The 23,514-nt window shown below is 38.5% G+C and overlaps 1 non-coding gene across 1 annotated transcript; it reads right to left on the reverse strand.

Moving 5' to 3' along the window:
- Window positions 1–816: 816 nt before the first annotated feature.
- LOC132650250 (small nucleolar RNA SNORA17) lies at window positions 817–948 on the reverse strand. The gene has a single exon (XR_009588630.1). It is a non-coding gene; the product is annotated as a small nucleolar RNA SNORA17 (small nucleolar RNA).
- Between the last annotated feature and the right edge of the window lie 22,566 nt (window positions 949–23,514).

Genomic DNA, 23,514 nt, shown 5'->3' on the forward strand with positions numbered 1-23,514 from the left:
CCTAACTCCTGCAATGTGCAGAGCCCACTCCCCCAAGTACTATAGCTGAGTAGGATAGGGTCAACTCTCCTGCTCTCATGTCCCCCAGAACAAGATCGCAAACACTGCCTAGGTGAAGGGTTGGGCTATTTCTGCACAGTTCTCAGACATCGATATGTACCCGGCCAGCAATTCAGACCAGGGACATCTGCCTGGCCTTTGGTGTCAGACCACTTCTGCTGCAGGACCAGAGGCCCATTAGTATGTGGCCCCCAGTGGAAGTACAGGTCAGGACTCCAATATGATCCCAGGTGACATCATGGGCTGTTCCTCACTACCCTAGGGTCTTCACTTCATTGTATCCACATCCTTCTGTTTCTTTCTGTTCTGTTTCTCCACCACTTACTTGCTCATCTTAGTGGCACCTGGGGTCTCTGAGTGTCTGGGATCATCTCAGGAGTGGTCTCAGGAGTGTTATGCCCTGATTGTGCATTATGGCACCAGGCATGAGTCACCTGGGTCAAGGTCTGCCCCTCCCCCATCCAGGACTGTGAGATGACAGACTGAAGGTCATATCAGACTAGTTCCCTCTCTAGGCATCATAGTACTGGTCGAGTGGTCATCTCAGGATTGCTCCTTGCCTAACCCACCAATGTGACCCCATGTCAGGGTTCTCTGTCTTGGGTTCACTCCTGCCCAGGGCCCATAGTCAGAGTTCTTCTAGTCTTCTGCTTGCTCCCTGTCCATGCTGCCTGGTGCCAGACTGGTAGCCATCTCAAGTCTGGTGTTAGTTTATTTGTTTCCATTTTGTTTTGTTTGTTTGTTTTCCTTTCAGGGAATGTTAGGCTACTGACTATTCAGATGCTCAAAGGTCAGAACACTGAGCTTAGACATAGACTCTCTGCTCTCTGCCACCTACTGACACACAGATGATACAACAGCCACTACCACAATGATTGCAGAGGTGCTTCTCTATTTTTAACACTACAGATGCTTTGAATATATATTATGACATCTAGGTTAGTGCATTTATGGGATTACTAAGTGTGGAAATGAATGTGTCTTGGTTTCTTGTGCCTTCTCTTGGGTTCTTTTTATTTTGTTTGTTTTGTCCTATTCTAACATTTTAATTTTGTTTTATCTTATATTTTATGTTATTATTATCCCATAGAAGACTTTAATGCACTTGAAAAACCTCCAACACCCATTCGTTTTAAAGTCTCGGAGAGATAAGGAATACAAGGCACATACTTAAAAGTAGTAAAGACAATATACAGCAAGCCTATAGTCAACATCAAACTAAATGGAGAGAAAAATAATTTCCTCTGAAATCAGGGACAAGGCAAAGCTATCTACTTTCTCCAAATCTCTTCAACATAGTACTTACAGTGCTAGCTAGAGCAATAAGACAACTAAAGGAGCTCAATGGGATACCAATCAGAAAAGAAGTCAAATTATCACTATTTGCAGATGACATGAATGACCCCAAAAATTCAACCAGAGAACACCTTCAACTGATAAACACATGGAGCAAAGTGGCTGGATACAAAATTAACTCAAAAGAATCAATAACCCCCAGCAAATGAAAGACAAAATGACTGAGAAAGAAATTAGGGCAACAACACCCTTCACAATAGTCACATATAACATAAAGTACCTTGGTGTGACTCTAATCAAGCAAGTGAAAGACTTTTTTGGAAAAAAAAAAAGTCAAGTCTCTGAAGAAGGAAATTGAAGAAAATATCAGAAGATGGAAAGATCTCCCATGTTCACGGATTGGAATGATTAACATAGGGAAATGGCCATCTTATTAAAAGCAATCTACAGATTGAATGTCATTTCCATCAAAATGCCAACATAATTTTTTACAGAAATTAAGTAATTCTCAATTTCATATGGAAAAACAAACATATAAAACAATCATGTACAACAACCAATTGTCTGGAGTTATTTCCATCCATGATCTCAAGCTTTACTAGAGTAATGGTAATAAAAACTCCATGGTACTGACATAGAAAGCAAATGGTGGATCAATGGAATAGAATAGAAGACCCAGAAATAAACCCACATACCTACAGATGCTTGATTATTGACAAAGAAGCCAAAACCATACAATGGAAAAAAAAAGACAGCATCATCAACAAATGGTGCTTGTCTAACTGTATATCTACATGTAGAAAAATGAAAATAGAGCCATATTTGTCACTTGGTATAAAACTAAAGTCCAAGTTGATCAAAGACCTCAATAAAACACTAAACCTGTTAGAAGAAAAAGTGGGGAAAAGCCTTGAACTCATTGACACAGGACACAGTTTCTGACCAAAACAACAGCACAGGCTCTAAGATCTACAATCAATAAATGGGACCTAATGAAACAAAAAAGCTTCTATAAAGCAAAGGACACTGTCATCAGACAGCCTACAGATTGGGAAAGGATCATTACCAACCCTATATCTGACAGAGACCTAATATCCAGAATATACAAAGAACTAAATAATTTAAATAGCAAAAAATCAAGTTATCCATTTTAAAAATGGGGTACAGAACTAAACAGAGAATTATCAATAGAGGAATATCGAATGGCAAAGAAATACTTAAAGAAATGGTCAGCGTCCTTAGTCATCAGAGAAGTACAAATGAAAAGGACCCTGAGATTTGACTTAACACCAATCAGAATGGATAAGATAAAAAACTCAAGGGGTAACACATGCTCAAGAGGATGTGGATAAAAGGATATCCTCATCTGTTGCTGCTGGGAATGTTAACTGGTATAACCACTTTGGAAATCAATGTGGTGCTTTCTCAGAAAAAAGGGAATAGTGCTACCTCACATCCAGCTATACTGCTCTTATTTAAATATACAAAATATGCTCAAGTATAAAACAAGGACATTTGCTCAACTAGGTTCATAGCAGCTCTATCTGAAATAGCCAAAATCTGGAAACAACTCAGATGTCCCTCAACTGAGGAATGGACACAAAAATTGTGGTACATTTACAGGATGGAATACTAGTAAGCAATTAAAAACAAGGAAATGGTGAAATTTTTCACACAAATGGTGGGAACTAGAAAAGATCATCCTGAGTGAGGTATCCCAGAAGCAGAAAGACACACATGACACATACTCACTTGTAAGAGGATATCAGACATAAAATATAGGATAAACATACTAAAATCTGTACACCTGAAGAATATAAGCAAGAATGAGGACCCTGGGGAAGATGGTCAATCCTCAAGGCAAATGGCATGGCTATCAGAAGAGGAAGAAAACAGGGAATAGGACAGGAGCCTAAGACAGAGGGATTGTGAAAGACTGTATCCAGAAGGGTATCTAGGCAGATGCTGAAACTCATAGCCAAAATTTGGGCAGAGTTCAGGGAATCTTATGAAAGAAGGGGGAGATAGAAAGACCTGGAAGTGCAGGAACTCCATAAGGAGAGAAACAGAACCAAAAAATCTGGGCCCAGGGGTCTCTTCTGAGACTGATAATCCAACCAAAGTCCATGCATAGAGATAAACTAGAACCCATGAACTGATGTAGCCCATGGCAGCTCAGTGTCCAAATAGGTACCCTAGTAAAGAGAACAGTGGCTGTGTCTGACATGAACTGTTTGGCCTGCTCTGTGATCACCTCCCCCTGAGAGGGGAGCAGCCTTACCAGGCCACAGAGGAAGACAGTGCAGCCAGCCTGATGAGACCTGATAGGTTAGTGTCAGATAGAAGAGGATGAGCATCTTTCCTATCAGTGGATTTTGGGAGGGGAATGGGAGGAGAAGAGGGATGGAGGACATGATTGGGAGGGGATGAAGGTGGGGACTTCAGCTAGCATAAAAAGTGAGTAAATCATAATTAATAAAAATAAATCAATAATAAAAAACAAAACAAAAATACCAAAACAACCAAAATATGCAGCTTTACCATTCTTCGGCATATATCCAAAATATGCTCAACTCTACAACAAGGACAGTTGCTCAACCATGTTCTGGAATCAACCTACATATCCCTCAATGGAGGAATGGATACAGAAATTGTATACATTTACATAATGGAATACTATTCAGCTATTAAAAACAAGGAAATAGTGAAATTTGCAAGCGAATGGTGGGAACTAGAAAAGATCATCCTGAGTGAGGTATCCCAGAAGCAGAAAGACACACATGTTATATACTCACTCATAAGTGGATATTAACCATATAATATAGGATAATCATACTAAAATCTATACTCCTAAACAAGCTAAATGATAAGGAATACCCTAGGGAAGATGCTCAATTCTCAGTGAGGAAGACAAAGGAGATAGACATCGGAAGCAGGAGAAGACAGGGAAGAGGACAGCAGCCAACCACAGAGAGCCTGTGAAAGACAGATTGAGGCATCAAAGCAGAGGCTGAGATTCATAGCCAAACTTTGAGCAGAGTGTAGGGTCTCTTATGAAAAAAGACAATGCAACCTGCCCTGATGAGACCTGATGGGCTAAGGTCAGATAGAAGGGGAGGATGACCTCCCCTATCAGTGGATCAGGGGAGGGGCATAGGGGGAAAAGATTGAGGGAGGGTGGAATTGGGAGGAGACGAGGGAGGGAGCCACAACCCAGATACAAATTGAATAAATGAATAAATTGTAATGAATAATAATACTAATAAAGGGAAAAAGAGACATATCCTGTTGCATCTGTTTAGTGTGACTTTTCTATATATGATTTTAAGGTTGTGGTTCTCTTAGGTCTGTCATTATGCTACTAAATGACTAAGTCTTAGACATTTGTTGACAGTGAGAGGAGAAGAGAATATTTGGTCCAAATTAAGAGTTTATGAGATAAAATGAATGGACAAGTAATATTATTATTGAAATTATTAACAAATAGTTATAAAATTCATTTTTGTAAAAAATTCTTGACTTTAAAATTATTTAATTTTATTATTTTTATGTCTATGGGTGTTTTGACTGCACTTGCATGTCTGGCATCTCCAGAAGCCAGAAGAAGGTTTCAAATCTTTTGGAACTGAAGTCACAGAAGTTTATGAACTCTCATGCAGATTCTTCTGGAAGAACACTCAATAGTCTTAAACATTGAGCCATATGTTTAGCCCCTGAAAACTCTAATAACTTTAATAATTTGAGAGTAATTTTTGTATTCATAAATTGTGCTTCTATTGATAAAACATCATTACCCAAAGCAACTTGTAGATGAAAGGGATTATTTCTTTTATTATTACTCTTTTTAATAATTTATTCACCTTGTATCCCTCATCGCCTCACAGTCCCACCTTCCCTCCCTCTTCTTCCCCTGTTCCTCTCCCCTGTCCCCTGATATGGGAGGTCCTTCCCCTTACTGTCTGACCCTAGCTTATCAGGTCTCATCAGGACTGCATGGATCCTCTTTCTCTGTGGCCTAGTTTGACCACAGAGGTGGTCAAAGAGCTGACCACTGAGTCCATGTCAGAGACAGCCCTACTCTCCTTACTAGGGAATCCACTTGGGAACTGAGTTGCCCATGTGCTACATCTGAGCAGGAGGTCTAGGTCCTCTCTACATGTGGTCCTTTATTGATTCACCAATCTCTGCAGTCTCACCTGGGCCCAGTGATTTTGGCTTTGTTGATCTCCTTGTGGGGCTCCTGTCCTTTCCTGGTCCTTCTATCTCCTCCTTCTTCCCTAAGACTCCCTGCTCTCTGTCCAAACTTTGGCTGGGAGTCTCTGCATCTGCTTCAATTGGAAGGGTTTATTTTGACTCACTGCTATTCCACATCACAACTTACCACAGAATTAATTTAGGCAAGGACTAAAGCACAGCAGGAACATGGAGGTAAGAACTTAAGCAGAAATCATAAGGGACTGCCCCTTAGTGGCTTACACTTCATGGCTTCCTCAACTTTCTTTGTTATTGAACCCAGAGCAACCAGCCCAGGGCTGAACCCATCCACAATGGGGTGGATCCATCCATCACCAATCATGAAAATGCCTTATAGGCTTGCTTGCTTACAACCCAACCTTCTAAGAAGACTGTAGATTGTGTCAAGTTGACATAAAAACTAGCCAGGACAACCGACAAGCTCAAGATGTTCCTTAGAATCAAGGCCCTGCTGTGCTATTGAGGTGAATAATACCCCACATTTAGAGTTTTCTTACCTGTTTTTCCAAACAACTTCACACATGCTATGGGCTCTCAATCTTTAAAATATGCCCGCTAACAGTGATAGATATTGATGATGGTGATGATGATGTTGATGATGATAATGACAATGACAATGGTGATAAAAATAATCATTAAGATTCACTGAATGAAATAAATCAATGGAAAATAATCGAGATTGTGTATGTAAAATAAACATAACACAGGTGCCATATATTCCAAATATACATAATTCTATGTCTGATGTTTTCTTTCACCAATGTTTTCATCTCTTATCATTATCACTGCCTCACCATCCTCTCATCTGTTGACCCTCCATTCAGGGCTACATTAGAGGAACTCATAAGAAATCTCCATGTTATTGTCAATAATGCTGACAAAGAAACCACAGATCTCTTCTTAAAGGGAATAAGAGAGTTTATTGTGGAGGCATTTTGAGTGACCAGGGCCTGGGAACACAGATTTAGGTTACTACAAAGTCTATGTTCAAATGAGAAAGCAGTTTCCTGAAGCTTAGTTTTTAAATTTTTTATGTTAATTAGTTTATTCACTTTGTATTCCAGCTGTAGTCTCCTCCCTCATTCCCTCCCAACCTCACCCTCCTTCCCTCATCTCCTCCCATGCTCCTCTCTGTGTCCACTTATAGGGGAAGTCCTCCTCCCCTTCCATCTGACCCTAGCTTATCAGGTCTCCTCAGGACTGGCTTCATCGTCTTCCTCTGTGGCCTGGTAAGGCTGCCCCCAGCTCAGGGGGGAGGTGATCAAAGAGCCAGACACTGAGTTTATGTCAGAGACAGTTCCTGTTCCTCTTACTAGGGTACCCACTTAGACACTGAGCTGCCATGGGCTACATCTGTGCAGGGGTTCTAGGTTATCTCCATGCATGGTCTTTGATTGAAGTATCAATCTCAGAAAAGACCCCTGGGTAGAGATTTTTTGGTTCTGTTGCTCTCCTTGTGGAGCTCCTATCCCCTCATGTCTTTCTATCTCTCCCTTCTTTCATAATATTCCACACACTGTACCCAAAGTTTGTCTATGAGTCTCAGCATATGCTTTGATACCCTATTCAGTAGAGTCTTTCAGAGTCCCTCTGTGGTAGGCTCCTGTCCTGTTCCCTGTTTACTCCCTCTTCTGATGTCCAAATCATTTGCTTTCCTGAGTGAGAATTGATCATCTTACTCAGGGTCCTCCTTCTTACTTAGCTTCCTTAGGTGTACAGAATTTAGTAAGTTTTTTCAGGGCCTCCTGAAGTTTTATAGTTTTACAGAACAAAGAAAGTTATAAATTAAGTACAGTTTTAAATACACTAGTGGGCTCATCTGAGAGGCAGGTACTTGATATAGGGGAAGCCCTTCTATAGGCCCAAGATGCTTTCTGATGGCATTCTTAGCTTTTGGGTTGGTGGAAGCTAGTGTTCTGTTAAGCTAATAGATTCCAAAAGGCTTTTATTTATTAGTCACAAGATATTAGTTCCGACATAAAGGTGGGCAAGAAATGGCTGTTCCAAAGTGCTAGAATTAGACCAAGACAAGGCAATTAGCCTCTCCACCTGCAACATTCCAAACACTCCACAGTACTGGAATTCTAATCAGTCAATCAGCCTCTGCAGATGTGGCTTCTTTTCATTAGTTTTCTTTCACACTAGTTATGTGCTAGTCAGTGGAAGTAAGTAAAACCCTGTTGAAATACCCTTTGAACTTTATGTATTATTCAGGCTACTTAAGGACAGGGGCCTCTACACTGTCCTTAGTGTACTAGTGAGTACTGTCACTGTGGTGAACTTGTGACATATATTAGAGAAATTCTTATAAAGCGAAATTGGCTTTGGGGATCCTGGTTATGAATGCCATGAACATTTTCATGAATAACTGAAGCAGGTTTTGGAGTCATATGTACCACATTCTCCTGAATCCACATAAAGCTACTACTACAGAAAGATCATTTTTTTCTCAACTGTTTACTGGGACTATATAGCCTTAGGCAAAGATCCAGAGAACCTACATCCCATGGACAGTCCTGCCACTGATTAAGATGGCCCTGTCTCAATCTCTCCACTTCCTCAGGCCTCAGAGAACTAGCCTGTAAAACAAAGGTCATATTCCTTATTCTGCCTGTCTCACAGAGGCTTTTTAAAATATCACTTTGGAGAAGAGTCACGAAAATTCTTTGTAAAGTTCACTGCTTGTAGATGTGGAATCATGATAATACCCAGAGTGAGGGCTTGATTCAGAAGTCAGGAAGTGAGTCCTTGTTCAACCTCGGGCATATGGGGGGTTTGATTTGTTTTTCTCATTTTTAACCAACATCTGTGATTCAAGCTGGTAGTACATGTGGAACACTCTGTCCTTTGATATCCTTAGGGACAGGAAAATTTGTAAAGCAGCAAGAAAGCAGCCAGCTCATGAAATAGTAAAGAGAGATGAAATAAGGTGAGGCTCATGGCTGTGCTTCTTTAAACATGTCCTGAGTTACAGGAGTCAGGTAAAACAAGTGCTTCTTATGCCTAACAAATTCCTTCTCTCATCATGTAGTTATGCTGTCCACTTCTACTCTGTTCTTCCATTTCTGTCATTCATTTACTCTATGTTTATTTTCTCTTCCTACAATTCACCTGTTCTCTGTTCTCACATAAATATTTTATGATTACTGTTACCTATAACTAGAGCTCTGTTGAAAACCCTGAATCTCAATATGTGTCCAAATTCTCCAAAGGTACCCTAACCTTATTAATAACAAAACCTAAAGTCATCCTCATTTCCATAAAGCTGACTAGTTGCTGCTGGTCAACACTACCTGAATGCTTTGCTACTATCTTTAACATAGCACACGGAAAATGGATAGTAGCTTTGCTACTATCTTTAAAATAGCACATTTTTTCTCTTTGGCCACTGTAAGTCCTTTCTTACTCAAACCTTCTATTGAGCTGTGAATGTTGCTCAGTTGTGGAGTTTGTACCTAGCATGCTTAAGTCTATAGGTTTAATCTCCAGTCTCTCTCTGTCTCTCTGTATCAGTCTGTCTCTCTTTCTTTCTCTCTCTCGTACATGCACGTGCAAGCACACATATACACACACACACACGCACACATGCACACATGCGAGCACACACACACACACACATACACATGATCCTTGTAAAACCATAATGATGTTTCCAGTTGTTTAATGTTAAACCTGAGTTATCTTCCTTTCATTCTTTCTTGCTACTTGAAGACAGGTTTTCAGATTTTGTCAGTCTCATCCACATAGCATTTCTTTTCTTTGGCCTTTTGTGTCTTTTGTCTATTTTGATTACAACCATTTCCTAAGCAATTCTTCGAGCTGTTTAGCTCATGGCTATAGAAATTATAGGCTGTGGGCTGATGCTTGTTCATTTACAATGCCAGGCTGACTTAAATATAAGGCCTAGAAAAACACAGATCGGGAATTCTTCCTGTCCATGGGCCTTATCTGGAAAGGAACAGCTAGTACAAAAAATTACAAACATCCTCAGAACACCAGAGTAGGAACTCAGAACCCCAGTCTTGTAACAGATCAGCCTGGTAAGGTACTCTCAACCTCGCTGAATTTTTTTTTTTTTTTTTTTTTTTTGTCATCTATAAAAATGAAGCCATTGAGATAGATGAAGTCTCAGCTTCTTCTTAATAGAAAAGTCCATTATTAGTCCAAAATAACAGCTGAAATTCAGGGAAAAGAATAGAGGACATTAATGCTTTATAAATGCCTCCTATGTACGAGACTACCCTGCATGACAACTCATAGAGGTAGATATATTTGTAGCGGTTTATCAGCTGATAAACTTATGTGCAAAGGAGTTAGATGAGTATTTCTAAGGTAACATACTTATCCCCACAATCTGCCTTGAAAACCTGTATCCCAGACTAAGTATAGAACTTGCTCTTGTGATTTTATTTTTCCTTGGTTGGTCTTTCTTTTTCAGTACAAAGCCATGAGATGATCCATTTTCAAATGAAGTGTGCAGGGGCAATTTTTAAGGCATTGCTTATCATCATTTGAAATTTGTAGCTCACTTTCCCTCCACATTGTCCAATTCACTCCTAGTAACACACTGTAATAGCTTTGAGGACCAGTGTTTGCTCCAGGGAAAGACATAATTGGTCATTGTTTTGTGGCATCAGTAAGATTAATGATGGAGAAAGATTATTGGAATGCTAGGTAATATTTATATCATTGAAGTGAAATCACTGGTAGCATTTTAAGAGAAGGCCCACCCTTCCTCTTTCCTGTTGTAATAAAGTCCTTTTCTTTTTCTGAACCCTGTGATCAACCATTGACAAAGTCCACAAAGGTTAATTGTACTCATGCAGGTCACAGGCACTCATTAAGTCATGAACTAATTAACCTTGTTTCTAGTCATTTTCAAATCTTCTTATGTTCTGTGACTAGTAGGAATAATTGTTTCAACTACCAGTGGAGTGATTAAAGATCTGCAATATTGAAAAACTAGAAAATACTTACATTTGTTAAAAATGTAGCCAGGAAACTAGATTTCCATTTTGCAATTCCATGGTAACAAATGACCATTTTGGTTACCATAAAGAGGAACAAAGCACTTTAAGGCACTACTAATAATTTATGCCTTTCGTCAGGTTTGCTTTTATGACAATAACACTACTGAGCAAGATCCTTATAAGCAAGATATAAGAGAGATAAATTTTGATGAGAAAAAAAGAGGTTATGGAGCTGGCAAGAGTTCTAGTTGCTATATTCTAGCCATTGGGCTGTTTTAGGTGTTGGCTGTTAGTTTCTGGTGCTTCCTGGAATCCTGAGGTAGGGAGAATCCCCTTGACAGGAAGATGATTTTTCCTGAAGGAGGCCTTCTCTGCTTTTTGGGTATGGTCACTGTATGGCCAGTATTTCTCAAAAATGACCACTGCTCACCTCAGGCATATATACCTGAGTAGTAGCTGTGGTCTTTGTTAGTCAGGCGGGCTCACCTGTCACCTGTAGAAGTCCTCAAGATAGCTGCCCTGCTGCTGGGTTTCTAGTTCTGAATTTAGGGAGCTGCTGCTGTTGTTACAGAAAGAATCTTCACCAACCCTGTATCTGACAGAAGGCTAATATCCAGTATATATAAAGAACTAAGGAAGTTGAAAAGCAACAAATCAAGTAATCCAATTAAAAAATGGGGTACAGAGCTAAACAGAGAATTCTCTGCAGAGGAATTTTGAATGGCAGAGAAACACTTAAAGAAATGCTCAACCTCATTAGCCATCAGGGAAATGCAAATCAAAACGACCCTGAGATTTCACCTTACACCCATCAGAATGCCCAAGATCAAAAACTCAAGTGACAACACATGCTGGTGAGGTTGTGGAGAAAGGGGAACCCTTCTCCACTGCTGGTAGGAATGTAAACCTGTACAACCATTCTGGAAATCAGTCTGGTACTTTCTCAGACAACAAGGAATAGTGCTTCCTCAAGATCCAGCTATACCACTCCTAGGCATATATCCAAAAGAGGCTCAAGTACACAAAAAGGACATTTGCTCAACCATGTTTGTAGCAGCTTTATTTGTAATAGCCAGAAGCTGGAAACAACCCAGATGCCCATCAACTGAAGAATGGATACAGAAATTGGGGTACATCCACACAATGGAAAACTACTCAGCAATTAAAAACAAGAATATCATGAAATTTGCAGGTAAATGGTGAGACCTGGAAAGGATCATCCTGAGTGAGTTATTCCAGAAGCAAAAAGACACACACAGTATATACTCACTCATGTAGACATATAATATAGGAGAAACCTACTAAAATCTGTACACCTAAAGAAACTGATCAAGAGGGAGGACTCTGGCTAAAATACTCAATCCCCACTCCAAAAGGCAAAGGGGATGGACACCAGAAGAAGAAGAAAACAGGAAACAAGTTAGGAGTCTCCCACAGAGGGCTCTGCCCTGCAGACTATCAAAGCAGATGTTGAGACTTATGGCCAAACTTTGGGCAGAATGCAGAGAGTCTTATGAAAGAAGTGGGAAATGATAGTAAGAGCTGGAGAGGACAGAAGGTCCACAAGGAGAGCAACAGAACAAAAAAAAAAAATGAGCAAAAGGTTCTTTCCTGAGATTGTTACTCCAACCAAGTACCATGCATAGAGATAACCTAGAACCCCTGCACAGATGTAGCTTATGGTAGTTCATTGTCCAAGTGGGTTCCATAGTAATGGGAACAGGGACTGCTTCTGATGTGAACTGTTTGGCCTGCTCTTTGCTCACCTCCCCTTGAGCGGGGAGCAGCCTTACCAGGCCACAGAGGAAGACAATGCAGCCACTCCTGATGAAATCTCACAGCCTAGGATCAGAAGGAAGAAAAAGAAACCCTCCCCTACCAGTGGACTTGGGGAGGGGAGTGTGTGGAGAAGGGGGAGGAAGGGAGGGATTGGGAGGTGAGGAGGGAGGGAACTAGAGCGGAGATACAAAGTAAATAATAATCCAAAAGAGGCTCAAGTACACAAAAAGGACATTTGCTCAATCATGTTTGTAGCAGCTTTATTTGTAATAGCCAGAAGCTGGAAACAGCCCAGATGCCCCTCAACTGAAGAATGGATGCAAAAATTGTGGTCCATCTATACAATGGAGTATTACTCAGCAATGAAAAATAAAGAAATCATGAAATTTGCAGGTAAATGGTGGGACCTGGAAAGGATCATCCTGAGTGAGTTGTCCCAGAAGCAAAAAGACACACACGGTATATACTCACTCATATAAACATACAACATAGGATAAACCCACTAAAATCGGTACATCTAAACAAACTAAGCAAAAGAGAGGACCCTAACTAAAACTCTCAATCCCCATCCTGAAAGGCAAAGAGGATGGACATCAGAAGAGAAAGAAAACAGGAAACAACTTAGGAACCTGCTACAGAGGGCCTCTGAAAGCCTCTGCCCTGCAGACTATCAAAGCAGATGCTGAGCCTGATGGCCAACTGGCGGGCAGAGTTAATGGAATTTTATGTAAGAAGTGGGAAATAGTAAGAGCTGGAGAGGACAGAAACTCCACAAGGAGAGCAACAGAACAAGAAAATTTGAACACAGGGAACTTCCCAGAGACTCATACTCCAACCAAGGACTATTCATGGAGATAACCTAGAACCCCTGCACAGATGTTTCCCATGGCAGTTTAGTGTCCAAGTGGGTTACATAGTGATGGGAAGAGGGACTGCCTCTGACATAAACTGATTGGCCTGCTCTTTGATCACCTCTCCCTCAGGGGGGAGCAGCCTTACCAGGCCACAGAAGAAGACAATGCAGCCACTCCTGATGTGATCTGATAGACTAAGATCAGAAGGAAGGAGAGGAGGACCTCCCCTATCAGTGGACTTGGGCAGGAGCATGCATGCAGAAAGGGGAGGGAGGGTGGGATCAGGAGGGGAAGAGGGAGGGGCTTATGGGGGGATACAAAATGAATAAAGTGTAATTAATAATAATAAAATGAAAAAAAATAAATAATTTTATGATATTGCTTTAAGATCAAAACTTTTATTATTTTAAAACGTTTGTTGCAGTGTAATTGACAAATTTGGGTATAATTAAGTTTTACACTGCTGTGTTTTAATATTTATTATTGTGAAATAATTGCCATAATTAACATATTCATCACCTCAAATAGTTGCCATTATTTAACTTGAGTAAGAATATTTAACACTTACTGTATTAACAAATTTCCAATATACACTAAAATGTGATTTACCATAGTCACTATGCTGTTTGTCAGATCTCTAGAAATTATTTTTCTTATAAAACTGAAACTTTGTACGCTTTAAACCACAGTCCCCCTAGAATATTTTTTATTCAACAATTTAAGAATCATGATGATATATACAATTTCTTCCTACCTTTCTGACTTCCTTCCTACATTCCTTTTATTTATTTTATCCTTCCTTCTTTCCTTCATTCCTTCATCTCATCTCTGGCTTTCAAAATGGAATCCCACTGAATATTTCAGGTTAAGCACCAAATTCAAGTAATCCTCCTCCCCACAGTCCTTCAAACATTTGGATTGCAAACATGATTACCATGTTGGTATTGAGAAATTTTCTCTTTGTTTTAAGATTTTTTTTAGTAGAAGAATGTCAGAGTCAATTTCATATTCTCTTTAGTCACTAAAGAGTATATCATGTCCATGTCACCCACAATCTAAGTACTAAATAGAATGTGTATTAATTTAGAATGAGTAAGTGCGCTGCCTAGTTTATGTCAACTTGACATGAGCTTGAGTTATTTGAAAGAAAGAAACTAGAAAAAATAAGTAGTGGCTGTAGGACATTTACTTAACTAGTGATTGATGTGGGAGGGCCCAGCTCATTGCAGGTGGTGTCATATCTGGGCTGGTGTTCCTGGGTTCTACAAGAAAGCTAGCTGAGAAAGCCATGGTATGTGAGCCACTAAGCAGCACTCCACACCTCTGCATCAGCACCTGCCTCTATGTTCTTGCCTTGCTTAGTCATGTCCTGACTTCCTTTAATTATGAATAGTAAGCCATACAAATATTTTTCCTCCACCAGTAGCCTTGGTCATGGTATTCATTATAGTAATAGTAACCATAACTAATGTTTTGTGGTCAATTAGAACTTAAAATTTATTTTCAAAATTGAGGTCATCAGGGTGACTCTTCTTGAAGTATGCCATCTTGGCATCTCTAGACATAGAAAGACTCTTATGACAAAAGCTTTCTGTTTACCATAGCAATTTTCTTTTCTTTTCTTTTCTATTCTTTTCTTTCCTTCCTTCCTTCCTTCCTTCCTTTCTTTCTTTCTTTCTTTCTTTCTTTAAATTTTCATGTTCTGTGGACAGTTACTCTGTGGTTACAACAAACTACAGAATAACATTAAAAATAGGAACATTATTTTCTTCTATAAAATGAGAGAAATATTCTGGAAGGTGAATAGTAGTAATGACAGCACCATCAAATCACATTATTTACTTGCTTTCTCCCTTTCAACAAATTACTTTGTATTTCTGGACCTTAATTTCTTCATTTATAGATTTGGGCAACATGTAGTTTAGGTTTAATGAACCTCATTCATGGGAACTTACAGCAAAGTTTGGTATGCAGTAATTGCAAAGAAATTATCATCCTTTGTTGAAAGGATGTTGACAGTTTGAGTACATAATGCATGGAAGATATCAAAGCAAGATGATGGAGAGGAGGACATATGAAACTTATGCTATGTGACCTTGAACAAGTAGCATAACCTTTCACTGCAGTAATCTGTTAATTCACAAAATGAATAAAATAATGGTAGTTATGTGGTTTGAAGTAAGTAAGTAAATATATGTAAGGAGTGGTAGAAAACTGTCTGCCACATAGTAAGTAAGTTTTAACTACTGTTATGTTCCAGGCTTTGTTCTGACATTTTTAAATGCTGCATCTCATTTGATACTCAAAAACCTTATGAAGCAGATGTTAACATTGTTCCTGTTTCATACAAAAGAGAATTGAGTCTCAGATTAGGTAAATACCAATTCATAACATGTCTAGGGTCACAGAGCTCACAAATAGCTCCAATCCATATCTACATAACTCAGAAGAACTCAAGGTTCAGAGCCACTATTGCAGTGAAATTTGTTTGCTTCAGACACATAGTTCTGAATGAAACACAATAAACAGCTAGTCTGGGTGGAGGAAGGAGAATTTGATACATTGAGTTTGAATGCCTAAAGAGACTACCCGGCTATTTCTTAGCAAAAGCTGTGTTCCCTTTTTAAGTAAGTAGCTGTTGCAACCCATTCTGTGAACCTTAGAGGATTTTCAATGCTTAATTAAAAAACTCAGACAGGTTTTGAAAATAGCAATAACACAGAGCTATATATAATAGGTGGAAAATGCTAATGAAGAGAAGTGGTAGAAAAAAAAGAGTCTCCTGACAGAGAAAGGTCAAAAGGGTAGAACTAGGTAGCACTGGAATATTCCCCTATGGGCAGCTACAGAGTAAATAAAAGATGGCACTGGCTTTTATGCTTTGAAGCACTTGGCATTACTTAACTAGTATCTTTGCTTCCCCATATTCTTGGCTCAGATTGCTTTTAGCTTTCTGCTTTATTTTAGTACTTACACTATAAAATGCTACTTTTTATTTATTGGGGTCTAGAAAGTATCCATAACCAAATAAAATTCATCCTCAGATTGGGAGAATATTCATAACCCAAACTTCTAAAGTGCATATTGTGAATGAGACCTATTCTATAAAGGCTTTTGATATAGTGTTACAAATTTAATCTTAATACCTAACTGTAGGTGCACAAACTGAGGTACTGAAACTGAAGAATTTACCCAAATCACAGCTGACAATGGCAGAGTAAGGCTTAAATTCTTCAATAATGAATTGTATTATAGTGGTTTAATGGGCCGCTATCTGCCAATGGCATTTTAGCCCTGTTTCTTCTTTTTTAATTTAATTTTTATTTTTATTAATTACAGTTTATTCAATTTCTATCCCACCTGTAGCCCCCTCCTTCTTCCTCTCTCAATCCCACCCTCTCTACCTCTTCTCCACACATGCCCCTCCCCCAGTCCACTGATAGGGAAGGTCCTCCTCCCCTTCCATCTAATCCTAGTCTATCAGGTCTCATCAGGAGTGGCTGCACAATCTTCCTCTATAACCTGGTAAGGCTGAACACCCTGGGGAGAGGTGATCAAATAGCAGGCCAATCAGTTCATGTCAGAGACAGTCCCTGTTCCCCTTAGTAGAGAACTCACTTGGACACTGAATTGCCTTCTGCTACATCTGTGCAGGGATTCTAGGTTATTTCCACCAATGGCCCTTGGTTAGAGTATCAGTCTTAGAAAACGGCCCCTTGTCCAGATTTTTTGGTTCTGTTGTTCTGCTTGGGGAGCTCCACTCACCTCCAAATATTTCTACCTCTCCCTTCTTCCATGAAAATCCCTCCGCTCTGCCAAAAGTTTGGCTATGAGGTTCGGCATCTGTTTTGATACCTTGCAGGATAGAATCTTTCAGAGGCCCTCTGAGGTGGGCTCCTGTCCTGCTCCCTGTTTTCTCCCTCTTCTGATGTCTATCGCATTTCCCATCTTGAATGAGAATTGAGTACCTCATCCAGAGTCCTCCTTCTTTCTTAGCTTCTTTAGGTGTACAAATTTTAGTATGTTTATCCTATATTATATGGCTAATATCCAGTTATGAGTGAGTATGTACCTTGTGTGTCTTTCTGCTTCTGGGATGCCTCACTCTGGATGATCTTTTCTAGTTCCCACCATTGGCCTGCAAATTGCATGATTTCTTTGTTTTTAATTCCTGAGTAGTATTCCATCCTGTAAATTTACCACAATTTCTGTATCCATTCCGTAGTTGAGGGACATCTGTGTTGTTTTGAGATTTGGGTTATTACAAATAAAGCTGCTATGACCATGGTTGAGCAAATGTCCTTCCTTGCTGTATACTTGAGCATATTTTGGATATGTGCCTAGGAGTGGTATAGCTGTATCTTGAGATAGCACTATTCCTAATTGTCCAAGAAAGCACCAGATTGTTTTCCAAAGTGGTTGTACAAGTTTTCTTTCCCACCAGCAATGGAAGAGGATTCTCCTTTCTCCACATCCTCTCCAGCATGTGTTGTCACTTGAGTTTTTGATCTTAACCATCCTGATTGGTATTAGGGCAAATTTCAGGGTCATTTTGATTTGCACTTCCCTGATGACTAAGGATGCTGATGCTGAACACTTCTTTGGTTCTTTGCCATTCATTATTCTTCTATTGTTAATTCTGTTTAGTTCTGTACACCATTTTTACATTGGATTACTTTGATTTGATGTTGTTTAACTTATTTAGTTCTTTATGTATTATGGATATTAGCCCTCTGCCAAATATAGGGTTGGTGAAGATTCTTTCCCAATCTGTAGGCAGTCACTTTGTTTTGATGATGGTATCCTTTGCTTTACAGAAGCTTTTTAGTTTCATGAGGTCCCATTTATTGATTGTTGCTCTTAAAACCTGTGATGTTGGTGTTCTCTTCAGGAAGTTCTCTCCTGGGCCAATGAGTTTAAGGCTCTTCCCCATTTTTTCTTCTAACAGGTTTAGTATGTCTAGTTTTATATTGAGGTCTTGGATCTACGTGGACTTTACTTTGTAGGGTGCTAAGTATAGATCTATTTGCATTTTTCTACATGTAGACATCCAGTTAGACCCGCATCATTTGTGGAAGATGCTGGGTTTTTTTCATTATTTGGTTTTGGCAACTTTGTCAAAAATCAGGTGTCTGTCCATAGCTGTGTGGGTTTAGTTCAGGGTCGTCTATTTGATTCCATTGATCCACCATTCTGTTTCTATGCCAATACCATGTAGTTTTTATTGCTATTGTTCTATAGTACAGCTTGAGATCAGGGATGGAGATACCTCCACAAGATGTTTTATTGTAGAGGACTGTTTTAGCAATTCTGGGTTTCTTGTTATTCTATATGAAGTTAGGAATTTTTCTTTCAAGATCTGCGAAGAATTGTGTTGGTATTTTGATGGGAATTGCTTTGAATCTGTAGATTGCTTTTGGCAAGATGACCATTTTTACTATGTTTATCCTGCTGAGCCATGAGCATGGGAGGTCTTTCCATCATCTGATATCTTCTTCTATTTCTTTCTTCAGAGCCCGGATATTTTTTTTTTCATACAAGTCTTTGATTTGCTTGGTTAGAGTCACACCAAGATACTTTATGTCCTTTGTGGCTATTGTAAAGGTGTTATTTCCCTAATTTCCTCCTCAGCCCTTTTGTCTTTTGTATAGAGGAGCGTTACTGATTTTTTTTGAGTTAATTTTGTATCCAGCCACTTTGCTGAAGGTGTTTAGCAGCTGTAGGAGTTCTCTGGTAGAGTTTTTGGGGTCACTCCGGTATACTATCATATCATCTGCAAATAGTGATACTTTGACTTCTTCCTTTCTAATTTGTACCCCCTTGATCTTTTTTAATTGTCTTATTGCTCTAGCAAGTACTTCAAGAACTATGTTGAACAAGTATGGAGTGAGTGGGCAGCCTTGCATTGTTTCTGATTTCAGTGGGATTGATTTAAGTTTTTCTTTGTTTAATTTGATGTTGGCTATAGGCTTGCTGTTTATTGCCTTTACTATGTTAAGATATGTACCTTGTAACCCTGATCTCTCCAATACTTTAAACATGAATGGATGTTGGATTTTGTCAAATGCTTTTTCAGTATCTAAGGAGATTATCATGTGGATTTTTTTTTCTTTCAATTTGTTTATATGGTGGATGACATTGATGGATTTCCATATTTTGTACCACCCCTGCATACCTGGGATGAAGCATCCTTGGTTTTAGTAGATAAATATTTGATGGATTAGGTTTCCAACTATTTTGTTGAGTATTAATGTCCATAAGGGAGATTGTTAACTCTGTTTCTTTGTCCAGTGTTATAGGTAAGTCACAGCTCAGCTCTCAGTCAGACTTTGCATTAACCATCCATCTGACTCTAGTCCTGTCCTAGAAACTGACATATCGACTCTTTTTTTTCATACAGAACAGCTTTTTCTAAGAAAGGTAATTTTATACTGCATTTAAGAACATCTGATATAGAGGCAAAGTAGAGTTCAAAGGCAACTCTGAAACTTGCTAATTGGGTGGCCTTGGGTGAGATGTTTATACTCTGTATCATTAACAATGAAAAAATATGAAGAGAAACTCATACCAGTCTTACAGCATTACTGAAGAGAAAAATGAAAGAACTAAGTGTTTGAAATGAAAGATTTTGCACTGAGTTAGTACAGTTCATTTTGCTATTATTCCTTTTGGGGAGATTTGGGGAAGTTTACTAGTTCATTTCTAAGTTTTTTTCCTTAACCATTATTTTCTCTTCCTGTCATCTTTTTTTGAGGTCTCTGGGTTTCCATTCATTTGTCTCCATGGTTTTTCTTTTCTCTACATATATTTGGCTTTCAATTTAAACAGAGCATTTATTGAGAGTAGTCAAACTTCTGGCAGCCTCCACAATACTCATTGCTAAAAATGTGTCAGTAAATTCATTCATGTTGCTCAAAGGCATACGTGAAGGAAACACAACCTATTGGTTTTGAAAAGACACCAAGATAGAAATACTTATTTTCTTTTTTAAAAATTAATTTAAATTAATTTTCTAAAAAGCATGAAACCATGATATAATTACATTTCTCATTTTCCTTTTCTCCCTTCAAAGTATCCCTTAATCTCCCCTTGCTTTCTTTCAAATTGCTGGTCTCTTTTTCATTCAATTGTTATTGAATGCATGTATGTAGTGTGTGTGTGTGTGTGTGTGTGTGTGTGTATAGATAGATAGATAGATAGATAGATAGATAGATAGATAGATAGCCATGTTAGTGAGACTTTATAGGTCTTTCCCAAAGTGTGTCCTGTAGCATGTTAATCTCATGAGATGATCTGCAGCTTCTGGGCCAGGTTTGCATCATAAAAGTTGGGAAACAGGGCATGTTCTGTATTATTCTTAGAGAGCTAGTCTTCTAAAAGCATTACATTGTTCTGCAGCTGACAACCTGTTCAAAAATGATAGCAAAGAAGAAGGTAGGTGACTATTGTGTCTCATAAGATAGCATCTCAGTGAGAGTTCCCAGGGACACTGGGATAAATTATTGAGGTTAAATTGTTTATTAAAATACTTTTTAAAATTTATTTTTCTTTTTTTTAATTTGCTTTACATCCCAAGGATGTCCCCTCCCTCCTCTCCTCCCAGTTCCCCCTTCTCTCTTTTCCCACAGAAAAGGGGAGCCCTCTCCCCCAAAGTTTTTAATGCTGTGGATAGATATAGATATAAAACTGTGGGAGTGGGGATATTAAGAGAGTTTAAGCCTCAGTACCAGAGGCAGACATCCTAGTGAGTTCTCTGAAGAGAAGAATCAAAAACTTTGTGGCAGAAGTAGGAATCTTTTTATTTTATACCTTTCAGATGTTGGGGGAGATTTTACAGCACATGCCTGCAGCCAAGTGGTATGTTAGCAGGATGTGTGGCCACAATATGTGCTGCTGTATAAGCTCACTTCTCAAGGTGAGTGAGTGATCCTGACACCTTCTAGGAACTCAAGGACAATATCTCAGGAGGGTGCTTGCCAGTTTGCATGAAAGAGTAGACCGCTGCTGCTGGAAGTGTGACCAGAATTGTGGCTGGATTCTAGTATTACATTCTTACAGAAGGCTAATAGACCAAACTTAATTGTCTTAACAAAACTGAGAAATGTGAATTCTAGATTGTTAGTGAGGAACTGAAAGCATGAATGTGCCTTACTTTGTGGAATCATTAACAGACCATAAATAGAAGTACCATGTACCTCTGGGAAAAATGAGTATAGCGGAAGCTTTAGTGAAAAGAAATGATTGAAAGTAGTTTAGCAAACAGACTCTTACAGATATTCTCTCACTTTATACTCCCATGAGGCAGGTGCTTTTTACCTCATTAGAGAACTACACATCTGCCTGGGATGTCTAGTATGTACAAGACCCTGGATCACAATCCCAGCACCACAATCAGGCAAAACAAACAAACAAACAAATTAGCCCTAAGCTCCATTATCATGGAAAGGAACAAGGAAAACTAGGTATATTCTTGAGAGACAATAAAATGAGGACTCTTTGAATTGTGAAAACATTACTAACATACATTTAAGGTATCATATCGTAAGAAACTTAAATCCAATCATCTCTTCTGACCTTCACAGACACCATTCACACTGGGGGCACGTTACACATATATATGTACATATGTATATATACATGTATATATGTATGCATTATACATATACATATGTATGTATGCATTTCATGTTTGGTCTGGTGCTATGTATACAAATGCTAATTAGTGACCCCAAGATCTGGTTGCTACCAAGAGTGCATTCTCCTGTACACCAAGTGATGTTGTGTATGTGTGACTTTGTGTGACTTTAATCAGCAACATTCTCTGACTGGTTAACTGAAGTAGCTGACAGCCTATAGATGGAGAGAAGAGAAGCAGACAGAGCTGAAGTTCCCAGGATTGTGGTCAGAGAAGGACTATGAAACAGGGAGGAGAGAGAGGAAGCAGAAAGTGTAGGAAGAGGAGAGAAGAAAATTGTCAATAGGCAGTATGGACCATGAGCTTGTGACCATGAGGGCAAGGCAGGAACAATTCTGGCAAGTAACATGGGGTGTGTAGCTGGAAAACAGCAAAATACCTTAAAGGGTTGATATCTGCTCAGTTATGGTTCCTTAAAGTTTTTATCAATCTAAAAGGTTTCTGTCTCAGTTATTGGGAACTAGCTAGGCTAGAGAATCCCTCTAGACTATAACACCCTTTCAACAACATAGGCAAAATATTCATAGTCATAAAATAAGAAATACATCTTTAAAAATAGTATGAAAAATAAGAGAATATTTGCTTATTGCTAGTAAATACTAGGCTTCTTTGAGGAATTAGGAAAATGTTCCAAAATTATTTATAGTAATAGGTATGATTAAATTATGTTCTTAAATTTTTTTTGAATTTTTTACTATCGGCAAAATGGTATTCAAGTTACAACTTTAATAAAATATTGAAATGTAAAAAAAAAAAAAAGAAAGAAAAGAAAAGAAAAATGAAATGAATTCTGGCGGTTAAATCCCAGCCTTTTCTTCCTTCTAAGCTATGCTTAGAAAAAATTATTCAGAAGTTTAAAATAGAACTAAAAGAGTGCAATGTGTCCTTTTGATATAGAAGGATAATTGTTTAGGGAAATACACCTTTATTTTACTTTATTATTGAGATTAAAGATTCAGACTCAGTGAAGTTTTATATTAAATTGTACATTCCCTCCCTGAGTGATGCAAATTATTCTTGATCAGCAAAAAATACAATTCTAAAAAAATGCAATTCTAAAAGTATTTTTCCTCATTGTCTTGATGAATATCAACCCATAGTGTGTTTTAGCTGCAATTTTATTCTAAATTAATTTCGAGTACCTTAAACCATCTTTGCTTCTGCTTGACCCTTGATTTGAGTGTCATGTTTTTAAATTCTGTACCATTTATTTGTAAATTTTTAGACTATTAAGTCTTACCTCTAGGAAGGAATATGAAAAAGTGTTGTTAGTGAAATTTGATGAGGCAAATGAAAACAACAACAACAACAACAACTGGATATTGGCATTAAAAGTTCTGAACAAATGACCCATGAAGATCACCATATGCTTTTGATGATTATATAATTTATCCTACAGAATGAGACTTATTTTTGAAATAAAATGGTGTTTTAAAAATAAATATGTTTAGACAATAAATGTAACCAACTAGTGTCATACTAATACTCAAACATGTCATAATATTCAATCAGAAACTCCATCAGTGTTTTCCGAATTTCCAGTCAGCTGTCAAGTCTATGTATATGTGATGAGAATGCTAAGCTTTATAAAGACTTGATTTAGAAA

This window comes from Meriones unguiculatus, chromosome X (genome assembly GCF_030254825.1).
Source record: "Meriones unguiculatus strain TT.TT164.6M chromosome X, Bangor_MerUng_6.1, whole genome shotgun sequence".
Taxonomy (NCBI): domain Eukaryota; kingdom Metazoa; phylum Chordata; class Mammalia; order Rodentia; family Muridae; genus Meriones; species Meriones unguiculatus.